The sequence below is a fragment of the Neomonachus schauinslandi genome, chromosome 8, assembly GCF_002201575.2.
Source record: "Neomonachus schauinslandi chromosome 8, ASM220157v2, whole genome shotgun sequence".
Taxonomy (NCBI): Eukaryota; Metazoa; Chordata; class Mammalia; order Carnivora; family Phocidae; genus Neomonachus; species Neomonachus schauinslandi.
Genome location: NC_058410.1, coordinates 485,131 through 494,803, shown reverse-complemented (window position 1 = coordinate 494,803; position 9,673 = coordinate 485,131). Strand labels below are relative to the sequence as shown.

Sequence of the window (9,673 nt, the reverse complement as noted above, 5' to 3'; positions counted from 1 at the left end):
ACACGAAGATACGAAACTACAGATGGAGCGCGAGCTCACGCTCCCCTGGGAGAGGACAAGGCCACGGCAACGCAAAGCCATGAGTTCTGGCTCACGGCGATCCTGATGCTTCGAGCTCTGCTTTACACTTTCTGTATTTTCTAAAATTTTCTGCAGTGCATACTTATGATACAATTAGGGGACACTAAAAAACAGAAGTTATAATTTAAAAAAGGAAGACAGGAGCACCTGGGTGGCTCAGTCGTTAAGCATCTGCTTTGGCTCAGGTCATGGTCCCAGGGTCCTGGGATCGAGCCCCCCATCGGGCTCCCTGCTCAGCAGGAGGTCTTCTCCTCCCTCTTGTCTGCCCTCCACCCTGCTCCTGCTCGCTCTCGCTCTCTGTCTCTCTCTCTGGCAAATAAAAAAAAAAAATCTTTAAAAAAAGGAAAACCAAACGTTTTCAGAGATGTGACGAGCATGGCCCTTTCCTTGTTGGAAGACGTCAGGAACCTCCTGAGCTTTACTCACTGACCACCATCGTCTACATGACCAAAATTCCTTAGGTCTTTATTTTTTTCCCCTTAGGGCTTTAAAAGGCAAAACATCTTCCCACTATTGGTATTTTTTGAAAATTGAATTTAAACTTTCTACCCAAAGCTTGTAAAAATCATCATCTTGTGTTTGAAGTCTAGATGTCTCAGGGCCTTCACAATTCCCGGAGAAACAAGGAACCATGGCCCATCAGCAGAGTTCTTTAATGGTTATTTTTAGATAGATTTTGAATCACACTGAAGAGTAAGAGGGCTCAGGGTCCGTTCCAGGCGTGGGAGGCTCTGCCTTGTGACAATTAGCAATAATCGCGCCTCGGATAAACCTCATTGGCTACGATACTGCCATGGCGCAAAGCTCTGCCTTGTGACAAATGTGCTGCTTTGTCTCCCCAAATGGCTCATCATGGGAGCAGCCCGTCCACCTCCCCCGACCCCATGTGGACACCCCAGCAGGGCTCCAGGCAGCGCACCCACTGCCGTCCCGGCTGGCCCAGGGGCCGCCCCCGTGGAGTGTGGACACCGGGCCGACTGCTCTGGGCAGCCGAGGCCCGCTCTTCTCTGCTCCCTTCTTACCAAGCTGCAGGACTTGGACGGGGGCGCCTGGTGGCTAACGGTTCCTCCTCAGGCCCCGGGAACACAGCTTCCAGGCTATTCAGGCAGGTCTCCTGTCAGCCCGGTCTTACTAGACGGACAGCAGTGGAGCCTGGTGGTGCTCGGACGTGTGCAGAGGAGAGGGGCACCCACACCCCGCCGTTGATCTGCCAGGCCCGAAAGAGCGGGTGCCTCGGCCCATACCCTTGAGTGTGGAGGAGGGGGAAAGATCCACTGTGGTTTTCGGGGCATCACGTTAGATTCACAGGCGTGTGGACACACTCGGCAGGACCCACGTCTAGTCTAACAGTCAGCTGACACTGAAGTGACACTTTTGATGATTTCTGAACAAGGAGCTCCACATTTTCATTTTGTGCAGGGCTCTGTAGGTTATGTAGCAGGCTCTGGTGAGATGCTCCTTCTGGGTCTAGAGGAAACTCCATCGGGGGCATCAACCTCATGGGAGGAGGGGCACCCACCCCGGGACCGGACCGGCTGCTCTCAGCAGGCACGTGCCCCCCAAGGGCATGGGCCAAGGTCTGCAGACATTTTGGCCGCTACGGTTGCTGCTCATCACCCTGCAGTACCCGGGACTGCCGCCCCCGAGAGCGAGCGGTGCCTGAGGCCAAGGACCCTGGGCCAGAACTGCCTCGTGAGCTGGTAACGGCCACCAAAGCCAACGTTGTCCCGCAGGATTGCCCAGCAGGAGGTGAGCCTGAACGTCTTCCAGAACCTGGCAAAAAACGTGTCTTTGCAACCAAACATCTGCAGCCTGCCCTCCCTGAGGCAGAGTCAAACTGTAAAACGCGTAAAACTAGCATTTTGCAGAGAAGTGCTTCAGACCGGGTGGCTCACAGCAAGACCGCCGCGTCCTTCTGTTTCTCACACTCTGTTTTCACAAGACGCGAGGGAGCCTGGCGCCACATTTTGGAGATGGCAGGGAAGAAAGGGCGCTCTGCCCCGACGACCCGGCGGTGGGCCTCATCAACACCCACGCCCGGCCCCTGGCTGGAGGGGCGGCCCCCATGAGAGGCTTGCTGGAGGCACAGACACAGACAGAAAGCGGGGGGACCCAGGGGGAAAACCACCAGTCTTGTGCATTCCCGCTGCGGTTTTAGAAATTAGGACTGTCCAAGGTGTCAATGTGCCAGGGGCTTTGATGAGCCCTGGTGCCCAAGTCAGGATCCCCCGGTGCCTAGGACCCTCCAGGTTGGCATTTCTATAAACAACCCCACGTGAAAGGAGCCCTAAGGCGAAACCCTGGAGGAGAAACCCTGGGCATTCCCCGGGTGACAGAGGGCCCGCCACCTGAGGCTGACTGGCTGTCTGGTCTTGGAGAAACATCCACACTCTGGCTTGTAACGAAGCAGCAAGAGTTTATGCCCAAAAGAGACGTTGTTTGTAATTGTCCGCCCGGCTACCCTAGAAATCTCTAGATGATTTCTGTGTGCAAGCAGACGCCAGACTCCTTCCCCCCACTCGCCGGCCCTGCTCCGTGAAGGATAATAAGCCTGTACCACCGTGTCCCTCCCGCTGATTACTGCTTATTACACTTCAGCACGGAGCAGTCTGTGTTTTCCCTCGGCCTTCTCATCTCCTGACGCGTGGGCGCCGTGCACACGACCACAGGAGAATACTAATGTGCACTGCCCAGCGGAGCTGCCGGAGCGGCCAGACCTGCCTGGAGACAGGGTCTGGAGGACCGCCTGGGCACGGAGGGGTCAGGGGTCCACGGTGGACATGCAGCTGGGGCACCTGGCAGCTCTGGTGTGCGGCCTCGGGAGATGGCCTGGGTGGCGTATTTCTAGAAACACGGCTGGTGTGTGTAAAACCCAGGAGAACCAGCCCGTGACGTTTAGGTCTGCTCCAAGCATCACACGCGTTCCTCTGTTCTCTGCACGGTTTCAGGCTGCCCTCCTCCCAGCATGACCGACACACCAGACGAGTCGTTTCTTGGAGGATTAATCTCTAAATGTCTTGCTCCGTGCTTGCCGGCTTGCTCCTTTGAGGAGCGTGGTGTGAGGAGTGTATGGGATCTGGGTTCTCGGCACTGCCTTCTTGGAAACCCTTGAAGGAAACTCAAGGGTGTTGAGCCCAGAGGTGCGGGACCCCCGGTATGCTCTCCCTGGCATTAATCACACCACTGCATGGATCACCATGGAGCACAACCACGAGCTCATCAGACGTCACACGTGGAGGAGGATTCGGATGTTCACATTTTCAGCTTGTTGGAATGTTGAGGGTTTCATGAGCCGAGTCAGTAAGACTTATAGGAGAAAAGTTACAGCTGGTAGGAGTCTGCAGGAAGATACTGACTGGGCCCAGGATTTTAGAAAACCGACATTCCTGGGACGAGAGGGTCACCGAGAAAGATAAACTGTTCACAGGGAATCAGGGCTGGGTGGCAAATAACAGTTTGCCTCCACATTTGCCTAGTTAATAATGAAATGAAAGAAGCTTCTGGAATCCCGGGAGACAGAATGGGCTGTGCAGACGGGTAGGAGCGTCTCCAGCTTCCCTGAAGCTCCACCCTAATACCAGCCCTCTCCTAGGGGTCGAGTTTAGTTAAAGCTGGACTCCACAGAACCCGTCCTTGGTTATTGCTTTGATCTCTGGTCTTGTATTAGGTGCAGAATTAAGGTTTTTAAAATTAAATTTGTGTGAATGCATTGAATTCAGACTATAAGAAAAATTTCTTTTAAACCATATTATGTGTCACTTTCTTTTGAAGGAAAATATAGCGATTTGGGGAAGTTTTGAGTGAATGCTTAAAAGAACTGGTACATCAGAGTATAACACATTCAGGCTTACATAGAAGGTACTCTATTGTTTCACTGGTATTTCAGAAGCTATCTGTAAGCAAAAATATTTTGGCACCAAATAGATATCTCTTCCTTGTAATTTCTGTTCTGTGTCCAAAAAAAATGGCTGAATTCATACTCATCAGAATACCAACTTCAGGGCGCCTGGGTGGCTCAGTTGGTTAAGCGACTGCCTTCGGCTCAGGTCATGATCCTGGAGTCCCAGGATCGAGTCCCGCATCGGGCTCCCTGCTCAGCAAGGAACCTGCTTCTCCCTCTGACCCTCCCCCCTCTCATGTGCTCTCTCTCTCTCATTCTCTCTGTCTCAAATAAATAAATAAAATCTTTAAAAAAAAAAAAAGAATACCAACTTCATGAGAACAAGAACTTCATCATTCTTACTCAGAAACATATTCTCAGTTCCTAAACCAATGCTTGTTACCTAATAATTACTCAGCAAATATTACTGAGTAAGTAAATAAAGCACACATACCACACACACACACACACACTGGGATGTCTCTCTTAATGCCCCTTCTCTGTGGGAAGTGCAAAGAGTGTCCAGCCCATCTTGTGTAGACTTTTATGGAATAGAAGTGGTTCTTTGGTTTCATTCTAAAATTTATTCTCAAAAAAATGTAGCTATAAAGTTGTTCATATTACCACAGACAGAAGGCATGACTCTCCGTTGGTGTAAGCACACACACAGCCCAGAAAACCCCAGAGAAGAGACACCTCAGGGCCACAGAGCTCAGCAGAGTTTTCTTCCCCAATCCGGCCTGTTCGTATCTTGTAGTCTTATCTATACGAATGCACTGCCTTTGTCTTGGGAAGTCAAGTGCATGTGATCAGGGAGCCCTGCCCTCCCAGAAGCCAGCAGGCCCACGTCTGACCCCCAAGCTGCCCACGCCACTTCCCCACATTTCCTGTCAGGAATTTAGGTTCCCCTGACTGGGAACTCAGCTTGGTGCTCACTGCCCCCCAACCAGCTCTCAGAGGCCAAGCCTGCAAATGAGGCCCCCAGGAGGAGTTCTGCCTGGCCCTGTGCAGATGGTCTCAGGCCCCCTTTCTCCGGGGTCTCTTCTGACCCCCAAGGACTGGACACCCTTCCGTGGGCCCCTTACAGCCTCTTCTTCCTCCCCTCCATGTGCACATCCTTGTCAGCAGTTTACTCCTGGTCTATGCAGCTCTATGAACTAGGACAGGAAAGGGAAAGAAGGATGGGGGAGGGAAGGGGGAGGAGGAAGGGAGGGCTCAGGAGGGGAGGGGAAGGGGATCGAAGGTGGATGGGGAGGGGAGGAGAGGAGGGGGAGGAGGGAGGGGAGAGAGGAGGAGGAAGGAAGGAGCCCCAGAAGAAGGAAAAAGGAGGGAGGCAGGAAGCAGGAAAGGATTTGTGCCCTCGGCAAATCCTTCTGAGCCAGGCCCTGGAGTGAGACCAGCCCCCCGCCTTCATGGATGGCAGATTTTAACCAACAGCTTCCATGATTAGTAGACACTGCAGTGGAGAAGAGAATGGGGAGGCTGGATGAGGAGGCCCTGTGCCCAGAGGGGCTTCTGGACTGATCTGAGACCCCAGGCTCTCTGAGCCTTACCCAGGTAACACTTTGCCTACAGGAGCGTCTGAGAAAAAAGATAAGGAACGTCACAGTCATGGCGGGACCCACCCCTGACGGTCAGGACAGCTGTCCGCCTCTGGGACCTGCACAGCCCCCCTGAGGGTGTGTCCTTCCCCACCCGCTCCAGAGTGACGTGGGACCTGTTCTCAAGGATGCACAGCCACGGCAGGAAGCCGTAGTCCGTGGGCAGGAGAGGTCGGAGGGCAGCGGGTGAGGCCCTCTGGCTGCCCTGGAGGCTTCCCTGATGGAGGAAGCTGCTCCCTTCCACTGCGTCTCCCTTAAGAACCCTCCTAATTTGCTGCTGGCAGAGAGACAAACAACACACAGGTCCTGCCAAGTGGGAGGAGAAGAGCAACACCTTGAAGGGGCAGAGGCTTCAGTTTACTGCTCTTTTACATGTGAGCACTACAGTGGAAGCTCTTGTGGCCCAACATAAAGACAGAAGGACAGACCTAACGCAGTCTATGACGGTAGCTCACTACTGGACGAGTGAGCAATATGCCAGGATGGGAGGAGACCCAGCCCTGCCAAAGGGTTGAGCCAGCAGCAGCTATTGTCATCCCTGGCGATGAATCATCCACGTCCACAGGGACAGGGTGGCACATCCCATGAGCACTCACAGGACACAGGGACATCCTAGAGCACGCCCCACCTGGGCCACAATCAGTAATAGGAATCTACTGAGACATGGCCACTTCAGTAAGTCCTCATCAGGCCAGGAAGGATGGCTTCTCCTCCCTGAGTAACAGGGGAGGAGGAGGGGTTCTCCTCTCGGAGGACAGGAACTCTCCTACCTTGTAACTGTGGAGGAGGATAAGGAGGGCTTCTCCTCTCAGTAACTGTGGAGGAGGAGAGGGAGGGATACTCCAACCTCAGTAATGGGAGGACAGCAGTACTTATCCCTGAGTAACTGTGGAAACAGGGACCTTCATCCTTGAGTAGCTGTGGAAACAGGGATTCTCCTTCCTGAGTAGCTGTGGAAACAGGGATTCTCCTTCCTGAGTAGCTGTGGAAACAGGGATTCTCCTTCCTGAGTAGTTGTGGAAACAGGGATTCTCCTTCCTGAGTAACTGTGGAAACAGGGATTCTCCTTCCTGAGTAACTGTGGAAACAGGGATTCTCCTTCCTGAGTAACTGTGGAAACAGGGATTCTCCTTCCTGAGTAGCTGTGGAAACAGGGATTCTCCTTCCTGAGTAACTGTGGAAATAGGGACCTTCATCCTTGAGTAGCTGTGGAAACAGGGATTCTCCTTCCTGAGTAACTGTGGAAACAGGGATTCTCCTCCCTGAGTAACTGTGGAAACAGGGATTCTCCTTCCTGAGTAGCTGTGGAAACAGGGATTCTCCTTCCTGAGTAGCTGTGGAAACAGGGACCTTCATCCTTGAGTAGCTGTGGAAACAGGGATTCTCCTTCCTGAGTAACTGTGGAAACAGGGACCTTCATCCTTGAGTAGCTGTGGAAACAGGGACCCTTCTCTCTGTGTAACTGAGTAGGACAGGGACTCTCCACCAGGTAGCTATGGAGGAGTATTTCTGACCGGTCCAACAGTGCAGACAGGATCTGAGAAGAGCCTCAAGGTCGTAAGAGTGTGTCTGGTCTTGTTGGAGGCATTTCTGGCTCTGGTCAGAAAGAGCATCATTGTCAGTGTCCAGGGGCCCCCTGCCTATGTACCCAGGGACTTGTGGACGAACCAGAATAGAGAGGTGAGCTGGGTGACGGGGATGAGCCAGGTGGGCTGTGGCTCCTGGGAGTCTTCTGCACAGGGACCAGCACCGCCTGCCATCGGCTTCTCACAGCCCTGAGGAAGATTTCTAGAACTGAGAGCTTCGCATCCCAGGTGTACGATGCATGAGGACAGGGGGGAAGCAGCTCCCCTCCCTACCGAGGGAGTAGATCTTCTAGACGGATGGAGAAGAACTACATGGAACACGTTTCTTTTTACTACTGGGACGTTGGTTGAAATCAAACCCTGATAGAATCTGACAAAAAGCATGACAGCGTGGAATGATGACTAATTAGCTAACGATGGATCAGATACCTGAGTTTGAATTCTGCCTCTAGGACTTACCAAGTCTGTGACCATGGGCAAGTCGGTTAACTTCTGCCTGGTTTCAGTTTGGTCATCTGTAAACCTGTGGTGAGGGACCTCCTTGCCCCAGGCTCCCTCGGAGGATTAATTAAGACAGTGTTTGTGAAGCACAGGGAACCCTGCTGAAGGCACATACTAAACATGCAGTAAGGATTAGTTATAAAAAAAATTTGCCCCCCAAAAAGGTTGGTTAGATCATGGAACCTAGACATAAAGGCCTTTTTCCTTAAGAAGTGCTGTTGGAGGCCTAGCCAAGGTTCCCAGCAAACCAAGCAACTAAGCAAACGTAATTTGAGGTTTGTTCTGCGGCAGCGCTCACTACCAGCTGTGGAAGACTGAGACCCCCAAACTGCCAGAAAGAAATCTCATGGTTCCTTGAAATGGCACCCAGTTCTTCCCGATTCTGGGTTTTTAGGGAATTCCCTCAGAGACCAGGGCCTTGGATCACGTCTACTTAGCTATGAGTGCTATCTGCCGTATAAATCGGCCTCACTGAGTCCAAGACACTGTGACTCAGAAGAATGCTTCTTGGCTTTGCCTAGAGAATCAGAGAGGAAGAAAAATCACTTTTTCGTCTGAAATTCTTTTTTTTCCCCCTTTTTCGAGATCCCTCCTGCTGCACGGGTAGTATACAGTGCAAGTCACCGAGACAAAGAGTAGGTCCTGCCCGCAGGGAGCTCACAGGCCAATGGGAGAAGCAGTCGAGTGAACTTGCAGGTGTGTCCACAGGTCCTGGGCCCAGGGAAAGGGAGGGCAGGCACCGGGCAGCCAGGACCAGCGGGGAACCGGATGGTGAGGGTGAGGGTGCATCTGGCATTCAGGGAATTGGGGAGACTCCCAGTCTGCCTTTCAGTGGGGCATCAGGCCCTCTGGCCGTCCCCCTCCCACCCCAGGTGAAGATACTCCCCCAACAAGTGCTGGCCATCCCCCATCTGCTTCACCAACCGAGAGGTCAGGGCCCCCCAGGCCGCACAGCCCCCTGGACTCCAGTGGGCCTGAGGTGTAATTCTCAGAGCTATTCCTGCTTCAAGGCCCTTCCATGCAACTGTCCCTCCCCGGGGGCATTCGGCCCTCCATTCCCCACCGAACACTCACCAGCACTTCAGGTCTCTGTAAATACCTCTCTTGACAAAGGCCTTGCCCCGCCCCAAACCTAAATTAGGTCGTCCCGTGATAAAACCTATACTTGGCCTTCGTGGCATTTAGGGGAACATGCAATTGTGTATTTGGATATGTGGCTATCTGTTTTATATTTAGCTTCCTACTGGACTCCCACCTGCACGGGGCAGGACCCCTGAGCCCCAGGCCCAGGGCTGGCTCCGCGCAGATGCTGAGTGAACTTTTGTGCACGTTGGAGGCGTGGCAGCAGTGCGAGGGAGGGAAGGGGTGGCACCCAGTTTCCGTGGTTGATGGCGCTCATGCCATTCAGCACGTGGGGGGCAAGTCTCCGGGGAAGACACACCAAGAGATGAGGAGAGAGGAGCAGACTTGCTTAAGGGCCACAGAGTCCAATCTCTCAGTCCCGTTAGTGTATTTTTGTGATAGTTGGTAAAACCACATTTGGAGATAACACTGAAAATCAAAATCTGAGTTCTGTCATTAGGGCGTGGAAGCCCTGGGACAGCATGGGTGGGACGTCCCTGCCCCAGAGAGCGGAGTCCTGCAGGTTACCGTGCGTGCTCCCACAGCCCCAGCCCCTCCTGCCAAGTCCAGCCGAGAGCCCGTGGGGAGGTTGGAGCCCTGGTGCAGGACTGCTGCCGGATTGAGTGTCTGGGGAGATGAGCCTGGACGTAGGGCGGCTGGACAGGGTGGGGGCTGCACCGAGACGCTGCCCACTGCCCCGTGGATGCGGTGCGGTCGGAAGGCCGGGGGTTCCTGCACACCACGGCGGAGTATGTGACTTTCCCTGAGTCTGCTGCGGGCTCCGCTGACATGGGAAAGAGGTTCAAGTCTCTCTGGAGCTCGGTCTTCAACAAGAAAAGAGGAACGTTGCACCAGTTTTGTGGGGAGATACATGAAAATAATTACATGTCTAATGAGTCTGC

General features: G+C 53.4%; 1 pseudogene; it reads right to left on the bottom strand.

The window, feature by feature from the left end:
* Window positions 1-735: 735 nt before the first annotated feature.
* LOC123325536 lies at window positions 736-887 on the bottom strand (annotated as a pseudogene).
* Window positions 888-9,673: the final 8,786 nt, after the last annotated feature.